The sequence below is a fragment of the Squalius cephalus genome (assembly GCF_949319135.1).
Source record: "Squalius cephalus genome assembly, chromosome: 12".
NCBI classification, from domain to species: Eukaryota; Metazoa; Chordata; class Actinopteri; order Cypriniformes; family Leuciscidae; genus Squalius; species Squalius cephalus.
Genome location: NC_137133.1, coordinates 21,774,603 through 21,789,702, shown reverse-complemented (window position 1 = coordinate 21,789,702; position 15,100 = coordinate 21,774,603). Strand labels below are relative to the sequence as shown.

The following is a 15,100-nucleotide window of genomic DNA, read 5'->3' as shown; positions in this document are numbered from 1 at the left end:
TAAGCACTTAACTAATCATCAAGCTCATGTGAAACAGTAAAGTCACATTTATTTATATAGCGCTTTTTACAATACAGATTGTTTCAAAGCAGCTTTACAGAGATAACAGGAAAATAATGCAAAAAAGTTTGTTTCTAGAAGAAAATAGCGTCACAGTCCAGCTTAAGTTAGTTCAGTGATGTTTCTTTTTTGTTTTTAAAAAAAAGTTATTAATTTAGTTAATTTTTATATATATATATATATATAGCCGCGCTGGAGTAAACCGTGATGTCGTCGTCCAGCTCAGTTCTTTTATAATAGTGTCAATGCAGGCAGATCAATATTATTGTTGATTATTAAATTAAATGTTACATTTATTGTCCCCCAACTAAGCAAGCCAAGCCAATGGCAACAAAGGTGGGAAAAGGTGACAGTGGCAAGGAACCAAAACTCCATCAGGTGGCAGAATGGAGAAAAAAACCTTGGGAGAACCCAGGCTCAGTCAGGGGGGCCAGTTCTCCTCTGGCCAATGAACGAACAGTGTATGATTATGATTCAGGCAGCATTATAGGTCAGAAGTCAGATTGGTTTCGAACAATCAGAATATTATCCAGTTCCATCTGGATTAATTCTATCAGGACCACTACCGTCAAATACGATTGACAATAAGCATACAGTTTGGATTGGCGGTATGGTTCCGTTCTGGGCGAGAACTCCCTGCGCATCCATGCAGCCTAGCATGGATAAGAGCAGGGAGAGCAGCAATAACCCCCCTTGGGGTAAACAGAACAGAACCAACATGAAAGTTTGCAAATATATTTAATTCAAGATTTTAAAGTACAACATAATCGAGAATTACTCTGATTCAAGGGGAATCAGAATGCCAAATCCTGACTGGGCAAGAGGAGGAGCTGGGGATGGAGGAGGGTAATTAGCTCCTGAGAAACGCGATCACTGCTGATAATACTGAAGGAGCTTATATATGTATACTAGAGCCCTGCACGGGCCTCAAATTTAGGCCCGAGCCCGGCCCTGGCCCGAGACGCTCAGGCCCTAGCCCGACCCGTGTCCGACAGCTCATCAGAATTATCAGCCCGAGCCCGACCCGAGCCCCTTTTTTTTTTTTTTTTTTTTTCATTACACAGTGGCAGCCTGCCCTATTTGCAGCCATTAAAATAGCTCAGTTTTGTTAGTTATGTTTCTTTGTTAGTTATGTAAATTAATGTTTCTTTTCATTTCTTTATTAGGTTAATTTAGACAAATGTTTGGAGCATTTTTTTTTTTAAATGACGACCAAGCAAACCGAGCCGACAGCAAGTAAAACATGTTTGATCAATTGAGCCTCTCAAATCAATGCTATAATACTTTACTTGTCTACAATAAAATCAATAGATATAAAAAACTTCAAGCATATCACACAGACAGTTAGTTTAATAAATGTTTATTTATTAAACCACAGTGAGTAAATTTTTTTTTTTGAAATACTGAGGCAGGCTCAGGCTGCTAGCAACAGCGCTTGCAAACGAAATGAGCAATAGCCTATTAAATTAAATAAATTAAAAACAAACTTGCAGATTATCTTACCTCAAAAATGCACCACAGAACATGGCCATTCTTTTTTTCCAGTGGTTTCCAACAGTTAAACGAAAACAAAGTCCAATCAAACGAAAAACATCAGAGGTTTCCAACAGTTAAACGAAAATAAAGTCCAATCAAACGAAAAGTTAGAACAGTCTCTAACAGAGCATCGTGGAGAAAAAGAATAGCTAAGCATCCACAGTGGAAGGTTTTAACCCAGTCCTCCTTTCTTCTATCACGAATTCTTCTCACGCACGCGATTTTTCTCTTAATATTCTCCATTATTTGCACATGAGGTGAATCGTGGGTCGCGCTGACGGGAAACCTTCTGTGTGCGTGCGTGAGACAGACTGTCATGTCAGTCATATGTCAGTGTAATTTTAAGATTAGCTGATGGCTATAATGGCCAGTATTTAAAACACGTTTTAAGTGCAGGGCACGTCCAGTTCCCGCGCGCGAGCAGAGAGATTCGCGCTCGGCACATTATATTCCGTGTGCGAGCAGAGAGATTCGCGCTCGCGCATTATATTAATGTAGCCTACTTTCACGCTACAATAATGCGCTCTCGACATTTGACAGGAAAAAAGCGCATTAAGTTATGAGGTTACGAAATGTCTTTCTATGTTTGTTTTTCTATCGTCAACGTCAACTTCTCATATATTTTTTTTTTAATTAATGTCTAAAAATATAAAAAGCAGGATAACCCAAAAAAGGCCCGAGGCCCGGCCCGCATTTTAACTATGACGTGAAAATGGGCCCGAAGCCCGGCCCTAGGGGCGTAAAAAAGTCGGGGCCCGTCGGGCTCGGGCTGAAATGCAGGGCTCTAATGTATACAGTGATCGGCGTCATATTCCTATAGGTTGATGTGGATCAGCTGAGGGTCAGCTGATGCGAGCTTGACTAACGTGACCTGCCAGAACTAACGCTACGCTTGATTTCTGTCAGGACCACTACCGTCAAATACGATTGACAATAAGCATACAGTTTGGATAGGCGGTATGGTTCCGTTCTGGGCGAGAACTCCCTGCGCATCCATTGCAGCCTAGCATGGATAAGAGCAGGGAGAGCAGCAATAACCCCCCAAAACAAAACCATATGCCAATATCCCCCAACCCAACTGACAGCGCAATCTGGATGCTTTTGTAGTTACCTGAGTGAGCCAAGGCAACAAGCATGTTGCCAACAATACCAGAAGGCCTTAAGCAACAAGTATGTTGCCCTTACTTAGTTGACCTAAACAAGTATGTTGCCAATACCCACATAAGCCATAGCAACAAGCAGTCAATACCCAAAATGTTTAGCAGTAAACATGCATATTGCAATGAATGACATACCACCTGAAATGAAGAAGTGAAAATTGAGATATCAAAACGAATCAGCTGCTTGTTGTATATCCGCAGTCCAGTTCCAGTTTCTTTAAGTGACGCCTCTGAGCTAGAGATGAGCGATGGAGATTTAATTTTTCAATGATCTTTTTCATTGGAAATAAGTACTGAAGTTCACAATAATAAAGGAATCCTGGTGGGAACTTCTGGTTCACACAGAATTAGCAACACATGTCATTAATACAGCTGGATGGTTTAATGTAACAAGCGTGATGCTGATGCTGGGATATATTTACTCACAAATATGTAGATTTGAATAAATTCCAATCACTAGACAAGTTATTTGTTGACGTGCACTGCGTACGCTGTCACCTGTCAATGACGTCATAACCTTGTTGTACTTGGTTGTAGTTTACTTCTGTAGAAGAGAGAACAAAACAAAATATATATATACACATTTGTTATTATATTTTTTACACACTACCCCCACCACGACTGTGGCTGATAGAATGGTTACATCCTGATGTTAGAGGCATATGTTGAGCACTATAGATCCAATCTAATGGGGGAAGCATCACACCAAGCTGGAGCAAGCAAGGACACATGTCAACAAGCGTGTTGTTGTAGCCAATTTAACAATTGTATGGATCTATTGGGGAAGCTTACACCCCTAGCGGCAGCAAAACTGATACAACAAGCATGTTGTATAATCGCGGAACTATTGCTAAAACTAGTGTACTGTAGTTTGGCGGGGGAAGCATACACCCTAAGCAATAGCTCCGACTAGCAGCAACAAACTAATACAACAAGCATGTTGTATAAATCACAGAACTACAGCTAAAACTAGTGTAGTTTGGCAGGGGAAGCATACACCCTACAGCAATAGCTCCGACTAGCGGCAAGAAACTGATACAACTAGCATGTTTGTACAACCATAGGACTAGTATTAAAACTAGTGTAAAACTAGTCGGAGAAGCATACACCCTCTAGCTCTGAGTCAGATGCAGTGCGCAGCTAAGCAATGAAATACAGTGTGCTTCCTCATTCATAAACATGATTTCTGCTCCCGTTCTACGGATTCCATCGGCTGTGGAGGTGAAGATGACAACTCCCATGATTCCACACTCCTTCACAGGACCATCAAGCTACGATATTGTTAGTGTTGAATACCAGACCTCTGCGGTGAATGTACTATGTATTATGCATAAGTATGTTACCGATATCTAGATAGCTTTAGCCACAAGCATGTGGTAACTTTAACACAGCATGGTGCGATAATTTAGATAGAACAAAGAACAAAGAACAGGCATTTTTCCAATGCAACCAGATAGCATAAACAACGCTTAAGTACAGCATGTTGCGGAGGACAGTATGCGCAAAATACTAGAAGCCGAAGTAACAAGCATATTTGATAACATTGCACTAGCAACCACCATACAGTACTGATAGCAATGTTGCTGAAATGACAGCATATTACTGATGCCTGAAAAGCTTAGCACAGCATGTGACAATGACACCAGGTATAAGCCTAGAACAAGCATGTTCCAAATAATGACTGGGCTAAATAACCTTGAAAGTAAAACAACCATGTTACCAATAGCAACTAACAGCTTTTAAAGCAAGCAGTTTTTAATAGCCACTAGATAGCCTTAGAACAAGCAGTGTTTCAATAATAGTTTTTATTTTTTATTTTTTAAATTTACACAGCTTAAATGTACCACCATGTTGAATTTCAGCCTAAAAAGATGCAAGCCCTTAAAAAAAACAATGCATTAAAATGAAAGCACGGTATACAATACTTTGTAGCTTTAAGAACGCTGTGTTTCCAAGAACTAGATGGACCAAACGTGTCTGATAACGCTGAAGTGACTCAACTGAATTGTAACTGTTTACTATTTCTTTTTTAAAGCTGTGCCACAGCAGAATTATTCCGTTTGCATCATGAATTGTTAATTCATATCAAGCAGCTGCTTGAATCTGTGCTGCATAGTGCTAAAAGCACAGCGTGTGCAACGCGATCAGTTGCCAATGACAACACATAGTAACGCACATAGCCAATATGATTGCATAAGCCTAGCAAGAGCATTTTAATGAAAACGACTAACGTTAAGTTAGATAAGCCCAAGCCACACGTATAGCATTAGCAACAAGCATGTTGCCAATACCCTGATAGATTCTAGCAATGAGCATTAAAAAGGACTTAGCTTAGCTTTGTGAAGACTTTCAGAGATGAATGGAGAATGAATCACGTCGAGTCCTGTGTCAATAATGCAGCGATGCGAGCAGCAATGCAGACTGAGGTCACTTCCAAATCAGGAACCTTATGATCAATGCGGCAAATCTCGTGTTCAAGTTTAAGATGAATCTGAGGTGAAATCCTTGTGGGGAACGAATTCCTCTTGCTAAATTCCCGATTGAACGATTCCTTGATGTTGTTTGCCTGCCGAATTCCGCCATTTAATTAGCTCCTGAGAAACGCGATCGCTGCTGATAATACTGAAGGAGCTTATATATGTATACGGTGATCGGTGTCGTATTCCTATAGGTTGATGTGGATCAGCTGAGGGTCAGCTGATGCGAGCTTGACTAACGTGACCTGCCAGAACTAACGCCACGCTTGATGATCAGAGTCATCGATTTGTTGAGGATCAGTGCCGATGGCTGTCGTGTCGATGAGGCCTTCACAGGGGAGAGTCTAGTTGACACAATCTCTGCTGACACTTCAGGGATGCATTGTTTCTAGGCAGGTCCTCCATCTGATCTGGATTCGGCCCAGATCTGGCTGATTACAGTGAACCTCGGAATAAGCAGAAAGACTAACTTTAGCGTAGATGCCATTCTTCTTATGATGTAACGGGTATATCGGCTGTTATATGAAGTGTTCCCGGTTCCGGCTGACCTAATTTATGCAGCCTGATAATCATTTAACTGATTTAAAAATAGTAATGTATAATTCTTGTAAAGTACAGACGTGTCTTCACCTGAAGTGACTCTGATTGACTCTCAGCTGTTCTTGTAAGATTTTCTGACATCATCTTGGCTTTCTGGGTTTTAAGGCAGTGCGATCCAGTTTGGTACAGAAAACCCATCAACAATGATGACAAATGTTTATTTATGCTTGAATACATGAAAGAAAGAAAGAAGGGAGATGGTTGGGAGATTTGCGCTGTGCGCACCACCCTGACATTACTTTTTTCTTTTGCCTAAATTAACTATTCTGAATGATCCTACAAAAAGGTCCTAAAGAGAGCAACAGAGTATGTTTTCGCATGCTTATGATTTAAAATGTCAAGAACTGTCAAAACATACACCCTTTACTCTCAGACTCTAATAACATTTACTTTACAAGTACTTTACACTACAGCAGGGCTATTCAATTACAAATTCAGTTGGGCCAGATTTTCAAACCAATAAGGTTAGCTTGGCCAGTTATTTTAGCGGCGAAGCAACTCGTAATGACACATTTTAAAATCAACACAAACAAATTTATTGAATACATGTAAGGTTTATTCACCTCTTGCCTAGGCCTACCTAGGCTACATATCTGACCTATCTGATCACAAAGTGCATAAAACAAAATAGTGCACAGTAGTAGATAAGCAATAACATTAAGTTTCCTTTTGAAACAAAATAAACATCTTGCTCACATTTGACCCAGGAACATCTCAAAGTGCATAAAATAAAAAAGTGCACAGTATTCACAACTAGGCTATAACTAACACATGAATATAAGGTGGACTATTGCACATACTGAGGGAACATATTTTAAATCACCACATTTGTGATGATCAATAAATGCAACATTATATTGATGTAGGCTACAGTTACCCAGCTTATTTATTGGGAGAAGTGACATTTTTTGTTTTGAACGAGAGCAGTGACTTTAGGCTCGTAAGTTGTCAATGTAGTCCGAAGGCATTGGTGGAGAGTACGGTCAGTCAGGGAGCAACAAGAGTTGCTTTTTATGGAGTTCATGTGTGAAAAACTTGACTCACATGTGTATGTTGATCCAAACATACTGAGCATGACGACTCGCGTACGTTGACATCAGTCCAAAACATTGTAGGCACGTTAGTGCAAAGCTCCTGTGCCATGGTTACAGATTACTGCATGTCAACAAGTTCGAGTGTGAATTTCCCCTCATCAATGGAAGGAACCACTTGCTTTGCTCTGGCGGATAAGTCCCCTTCTATTGCAACAGTGAACGGGTCTCTGACAAAAACGGCCACCTCTGTGGGCAGAACAAGTCCATCCAATCGACCAGCAAAGTTCATTTTCAACCTCGCAATGAAATCTGTCATCACATCCGTGATTTGTGCAGGGGATGAGATGCATTTGCGGAGTGTCGGAAAATGCAACATTCGGCCTGTGCTCAAATCAGTTGCGAAAAGGTCCAGTTTAACTGGGAATGCGTGCATCTGTTCCACAAGGTTGATGACAGTTTTGTCTCTGCCTTGTAGTGCCAAATTGAGATCATTCAGGTGTTTGAATATGTCACTCAGAAAGCAGGCATCGGCCATGAAGTTGTCGTCCAGTATGCGACTCAAGTGCGTTTCTGCCTTTTTTTGCTTGCTGCTGCGGAGGAAAGTTATGATCTCCTCTCTGAGACCACAGAAACGCTCCAGTGCTTTGCCTTTGGACAGCCACCTCACGTCATTATGCAAAAGCAGGTCGTGGTGCTCAGCAGACATTTCTGACAGCAGCATGTGGAACAAGCGGTGTTGGAGGCTTGATGTGGAGCGAATAAAATTAATTGTAGCCATCACGTTGTCCATTGTCGTTTTGAGCGCCCCGCTTAGTTTTGCGCACAACACCACCTGATGCACAATGCAGTGTAAGGAGATCAACTGAGGTGCAACAGCGGACCAACGTGCTGCCAAACCATTCACTTTCCCTGTCATGGATGGATCCCCATATGTCACAAGCATGCACACACGCGTCATATCCAGACCATTGGTCTTTAAAAAAAGCGGAAATTTTCCCAAAGACTATATCGCCCGTTGTGTGTCCTTCTAACGGCAGTAGGCAGAGCAGCTCCTCTCTGAAGCATTTGCTGTAAAAAAAAACGGACATACAGTGCAATGCATAAGTGAATACACCCATGCTAAAGTTGACTAAAAAGAGGAATAAAAAATCATATTTTGGAAATTGAACGTAATGCCTTAATTTAAAAAATTAGGAAAAATCCAACCTTTAAGGACACCAATTTTCTTTGTGAATGAATAATGTATCGTAAATAAATAAATGTTCTTCCTTAAAATACATGGTGCATAAGTTAGTACACCCCTATGTTAAATTCCCATAGAGGCAGGCAGATTTTTATTTTTAAGTATTTAAAAAAAAAAAAATGTAGGATACTATGCATCCTGATAAAGTTCCCTTGGCCTTTGGAATTAAAATAGCCCCACATCATCACATAGCCTTCACCATACCTAGAGATTGGCATGGGGTACTTTCCATAAGATCATCTCTCAATGCAAATCAAACTAGCTTTTAGGCTAACTGAAATAAAACCATGCCAATCTCTAGGTATGGTGAAGGCTATGTGATGATGTGGGGCTATTTTAATTCCAAAGGCCAAGGGAACTTTATCAGGATGCATAGTATCCTAAAAAATTTTTTTTAAAAATACTTAAAAATAAAAATCTGCCTGCCTCTATGGGAATTTAACATAGGGGTGTACTAACTTATGCACCATGTATTTTAAGGAAGAACATTTATTTATTTACGATACATTATTCATTCACAAAGAAAATTGGTGTCCTTAAAGGTTGGATTTTTCCTCATTTTTTTAATTAAGGCATTACGTTCAATTTCCAAAATATGATTTTTTATTCCTCTTTTTAGTCAACTTTAGCATGGGCAGAGGCGGACAGAGTACACAGCTTCATTACTTGAGTAAGAGTACAGATACCCCTTGCTAAATTTTACTCAAGTACAAGTAAAAGTACTACAGTCAGATGTCTACTTAAGTAAAAGTACTAAAGTACTTGTTTTTAAAAGTACTTGAGTATCAAGAGTACAAGAGTACATTTTCTAAATATTGCATTACTACTGCCACAGTGCTTACATTCGTAAACACAGCAAACACTTGAAGCGAAAACTATCATTAACTTGTTCAGAAAATTGAAATAGTCTGGCGAGGTGGGGCCATGGGTTCGGATGCGATATTTTTTCCCAGGATGGTAGGGGAAGACTCATGAATATTCATTAGGGAAGTCATCCCTGATTGGTCTGATGACCGACCCCTAACCCCACCCCTAGACCTACCCGTCACTGGGGTTAAGACCAATCAGGGATGACTTCCCTAATGAATATTCATGAGTATTCCCCTACCATCCTGGGAAAAAAAATACTCCCGTGATGGACCTGCTGTGTCTTCATCCATGGTTTCATCTCTTATCTAAATCTGACCATGGAGTTGACTTTGGCGGAAAGCTGAAGGTGATTGCTAATAGGCTGTCCCAATCAGTGGCGCCTGCACAATCCAATCACATTTGAGAGGGAAACAACAAATTGAGGGTTTCCGAGATGTTTCTTTTTTCCTTTTTTTTTTTTTAGAAGAAGTAACGGGTACTCACGGTTATGGATAGAAATGTAGTGGAGTAAAGAGTACAATATTTGCCTCTCAAATGTACTTGAGTAAAGTCATGAGTACTCCCCAAAAATGATACTCGAGTAAAGTACAGATCCCTCAAAATTGTACTTAAGTACTGTACTCAAGTAAATGTACTCCGTTACTGTCCGGCTCTGAGCATGGGTGTATTCACTTATGCATAGCACTGTATATGCACAACTGAGCAGTATCAGTTTTGTCTGTGGACTCATCTGCTGCTATAGACATAGTATCAGCTTTCATCAGGTCTCCTAACAACGTTTCATACACATCTGCAGCAAGAATTTCAACCCTACAAATGTTGGAAGTATCTGACAGGGGTAAGTTTTTTAGTACCGCTCCGGTTGTATGATGCAATCAAACTCTGCACTTTTGCTGCCCTCTCTTGAGATCCCTCGGGAAAATTGGTGCAGAAAGTCTGGTGTTTCTCAACTTGGTGCCTCCGCACATTGTAATTTTTAAGTACTGCAACGCAGTACTTTTAAGTGTTTTTTCTAAATACACCAGTTCTGCTGTTATTCAGTGTTCTATTTGACTCGAGGTAAGCCTATCTTCGATTCTCTGCTTATTTTTAATTTTTACCTTCTCACAAATCTGTATATTATCTAGACGCGTTAATACTCTAACAGCCGCCAGTGAAAATTATTATTGCAGTTTAATTGCACTTAACCCTCTGGGGTCTGAGGTGTTTTCTGGACCCTGGAGGTGTTCTGACATGCTCTGACATTTGTGCTTATTTCTGTTACTTGTGACATTTTCATGGCTAAAGTCTGATTACACTGTATTTAGCACAAACTCTGCTACAATAATATATCAGCAGCTTGTGTGTAAAAGTTTGTAGTTTTGAGATAATGACATTTATGCATGGTTTGTGAAAATACAAAAATAAATTGTCACTGAAATAAGGCCATGAAACCATACTGATTATTTCTTCACAAGACTTTTGAAAATTGTATCATGTAGCCTAGAATATTTGCTCCAAAACTATGTGAAAATCACCCTGACTGCTCATTCAGATAAGACAATATATTGAATTAAAAATTGTAAGACGTGTTTTGTGTGAGAAAGCTTTATGCGGGAAGGCGTGAACACATTAATATGTATGGTTTTCACACCTGAGAAAGACAAAGGCCCTCCCCTAATGGCTCTATTAGGAGCTATCAGGCTCTGTCATTCTGAGCAACCTTGCACAAAGAATGAGGAGATTTAAAAAAGAATGGCTTTTTGATTGTTTGGATTTATTTACAACACAACATAATCCAAAGATACACAACAAATGACACCAAACCACATTATTGAAAACAATGATCCAAAGACAGAGACCTTTGTGCCATTCCTAAAAACATTGTACATACCTTTCATTTCCAATGTGTTTGATTTTTTCACTTTACCATGTTCATGTATGGAGACTCATGTGAATGTTGAAGTCAGCAGGACTCCTCAGTGGAGCATCTGGTCAATGAGAAAAAAAAAAAACGCTGTGAACATGCTGATATCAAGAGAAGCTATAGGGCTGCACGATTTGGGGAATACATTTTCGATTTTTCATGTTAAAATTGCTTCTTAAAATGTACAGAATACACACACACACACACACACACACACACTATATATTATATATAATGCAGCACAGCACATAGCTTATGCCTACAAGGCACAACAAACCTGGTGTTCATTTTATATATATAATATATGTATATATAAAATGAACACCAGGTTTGTTGTGCCTTGTAGGCATAAGCTATGTGCTGTGCTGCATAAAATAATAATAACAATAGCCTATAAATCGTTAAAAAGGAACACTTCTGTAACACTGCACTAGAGAAAACTATATTGATTATCATATGTTACTTCAATCTCATTTCATAATGTCATAACGAAAATAAACATTTGGAACAAAAAAAATGAAGCCTATTTGTTTGGCGCATTTTGCTTTTCAAACGCGTGCAGATAACATTTACTGAAGTGATCAAGCCGCTCAAAACTATTAAACTAATTACTGTTACCATATTATACATCTACGTTTGAGCAGATATCCACAAACAGTATTTAACAGTAAACATGGTTCTAAACATTATAATATTCACCATAGTATACACTCATACTAGCCTACTTTTACCATGCTGTGTTTTATTATAGAATATAAAAACATCCTCGTGTCCAACATGTACAGTATACATTTAGCACTGAAAGGTTGCCTATCAGTCTAGTTCACATTTCAATATGTTTCTGTCTATATATAGATACATACATGTACGATATTAGTTCATGTTTTTACTCCAATCTCATTTCATAACATACATTTTAATCTGGCACCACCAGTTTAACATGTCTTACCTTAAAAATCGTCTCATCTTCAAATCTCGTTCTTCTAATTCTTCTGAGGTAAATCCAAGGTAAACAGCACAGCACAAACACAGTCTTCCAAACTCGATGAAAAGCAGAGGAGTAAGTTACCGAAGTCTCTGATTCTTTGTTTTGAGATAATGAGGGCGTTTACAGGTCTGCGTTTCTCCGCGTGGAACATTTGCATGTCAATCACTCGTGCGCACGTGGGCGTGGTCACATTATAGTTAATTAGGACGCGTTTGAGAAACTGTACATCCCGCTGCTTTTATATACGGATTACTTAAACAGAGAATATTTGTTTTTTATATAATTTATATACTTTAAAAATAGAGACTCCAAGCGTTGTATAGACATGCGTTTCAAGTCTGTGTGACAAACATTCACTGAGTTACAGGTCATTTTCTGTCGCGTTTCAGAATGAGTTTCTCATTGAGAGAGACGACAGAACGCGCATCATGTTTATTTTCTTTACTTTACGAAAAACATAACATTTTGTTTTTATTATCAGTAGAGATGCACCGATTGATCGGCTGGTGATCGGAATTGGCCGATTTTCACGTGATCGGCCATGACCGGCGACCGGCCGGTCAGTCTGACATATGCCGATTTTATGCCGGTCAAATGCACTCGGGCACCGCATGATTAACCTTTTAAACGGTGCGGTCTCATATATGGGATTTTTATTTCTGTGCCCCTGAGAGTACGGTCACCGGTGCCACATTTATAATGTTCAGTGACGTCGCATCACTGCCAGATTCAAACTGTGCTTTCGCGCGTTGGCTGGCGCTGAGCCAGAGTCGGACGCGTTCAGCGCTGTCATGTATCACAACTAAGCAGTGCTTTCAACCTCATGTTTATTTTAGGTTTCAGATATTTAAATACACATAAGCACGAGTAAAACAATACATTTGGAGTTTGTAAAATACACACTGATGTCTGTGGAAGCAGCAATAACATTCTATTCAAATATAATTTGCCGACATGTGTTATTCATATCAGACAAACATAGTGGAAGTAACTATAAAGTTTACAATATTCTTCTCAGTTCACCGGCCACTTTCTTGCATTTATTTCGGGAGAAACTGATGAATTCACGTGCTGTAAATCCGACTGACAGGACAACATTGCGGCGCCCATCTCATGTTATAGATCAAGATTATTTAAAGGTTTTTAAACGACCAAACATACTCACTTAAACGTGTTTGAGAATCAGAATATCAGATAGGCTAGTTGATGACATGGTAAGAAAGTTTGTGAATACTTTGTTTGAATAAAAAATGAAAAGCGAAATAAAAGCGACACATCTGTCATACAGTAGGCTGCGGTGTATCGCGTGACGCGTCGCCATGGAAACATTAAAGGGAACGTTCGCCTTGAAAAAACTCACTCTGGGGTGGGGGGAGGGGGTGTCAGTTAGAATATTTTAAACTTACGCGTGAAAGGGTTAAAGAAAAGATCGAAAATAAATATTTGTGTGTGCTGTAAAGTGGTTAGAAAAAAAATTAAATCGGAATCGGCTAAAATCGGTATCGGCAGGTCAAACTCAATGAAAAATCGGAAATCGGAATCGGCCTAGAAAATTGTAATCGGTGCATCTCTAATTATCAGTGTACACAAATAAAAGACGACATTTATCAGTTTTAAATTATGTATAACATTTGCCTGTGTGACAAAAATCGATGGACTTATGTCTTTTGCACTGATAAGAACAAAAGTGAGCTGGTATGAGCTGGGGGTTAAGTATTGGCTCCTAGCAGCTAGTTTCGATTTGGGCCATTTTCGCTTTATTTCCTTAATTGCTCGCCGAGACAGCTGTCCTCACTCAAGCGGTGACAGCACTATATCTCTGTAGTCTGCGCGCTGTCGCGGAAGCGTCAGCGGAAGCGTCAGCGGAAGCGTCAGCGGAAGCGTTCAGCCCTTGTGTTCAGCCTCCTCGTGTGAAGACCGACTCGGGTAAAGACCATCGACTCTACCTGCGCGACTCCACCGAGCAAGGACACCAGGAAGGCACTTAAGTATCTTCTTCTCCCTTTCCTCTCCCACTATTATCTTATTTACCCTTACTCAACATGTGCTTTCAATACAGTACATTCCTGGGAGGGAGGAGGCACAGGGCTTTTCATTTCTAACAATTGGAAATACTCAGCGCTGTCTTCTTTATGCAACAACAACTCGTTTGAATATCATGCTATTACACTTACAACTCCCAGTAAGATCCATATTGTAGTCATTTATCGCCCCCCAGGTCAACTGGGAAGCTTTGTAGACGAGCTGGATGTCTATTGTCCTCTTTCCGGACGGCACCCCACTTGTAGTCTTTGGTGACTTCAACATTCATCTCGAAAAGACGTATGCAACAGACTTCATCTCTCTCCTAGCCTCTTTCGATCTCAAACGACTCATCACCACAGATACTCACAAATCAGGCAACCAACTGGACCTGGTTTACACACGCAACTGCATTACAGACAACATTTTGGTGAGACCTCTCCATGTTTCAGATCATTTCCTCATTACTTTCAGTCTACAACTCTCTATACCTGTACCAACAACCCCCCCCACCAGTCACTTTCAGACGAAACCTGCGTTCACTTTCTCCCGCCCATCTTTCTTCTGCCGTATCTTCTTCTCTTCCTTCACCCTCACAATTCTCATCTCTGGATGTGAATACTGCAATGGATACCTTATGCTCCACTCTAACCTCTTCTCTAGACAATATCTGCCCTCTCTCATCCAGGCCTGCACGCTCTACTCCCTCTAACTCCTGGTTGTCTGAGGTTCTTCGTGAACACCGGACCGAACTCAGGGCAGCGGAGAGGAAATGCCGCAAATCAAAAGACACATCTGTATGTATAAATCTCTCCTCTCTTCCTTTTCTGTTGATGTTCATGCTGCAAAATCTTCATACTTCCACAACAAGATCAACAGCTCCTCTAACACACGATCACTCTTCAAGACATTCAACTCTCTCCTCTGTCCACCTCCACCACCACCCGCCTCCTCTTTAACTGCTGACGATTTTGTTAACTTCTTCACCAACAAAACAACAACTATCAGCAGTCAGTTCTCAGCACCACACACACAGGAACCCAGACCAACCTCTCCCACAGCCAATAACCTTCTCTCCTCCTTCTCTCCGCTAACCGAGGAAGAAGTATCTAAACTTATCCTCTCCAGTCATCCTACCACCTGCCCTCTAGACCCCATCCCCTCACACCTTCTACAAGCCATTTCTCCCACAATTCTACCAGCA

The 15,100-nt window shown here is 40.2% G+C and overlaps 1 protein-coding gene across 3 annotated transcripts in view; it reads left to right on the top strand.

Moving 5' to 3' along the window:
* cep128 (centrosomal protein 128) overlaps nt 1–15,100 on the top strand; it is a 363,668-nt gene that overhangs the window by 225,148 nt on the left and 123,420 nt on the right. The window lies entirely within an intron of this gene.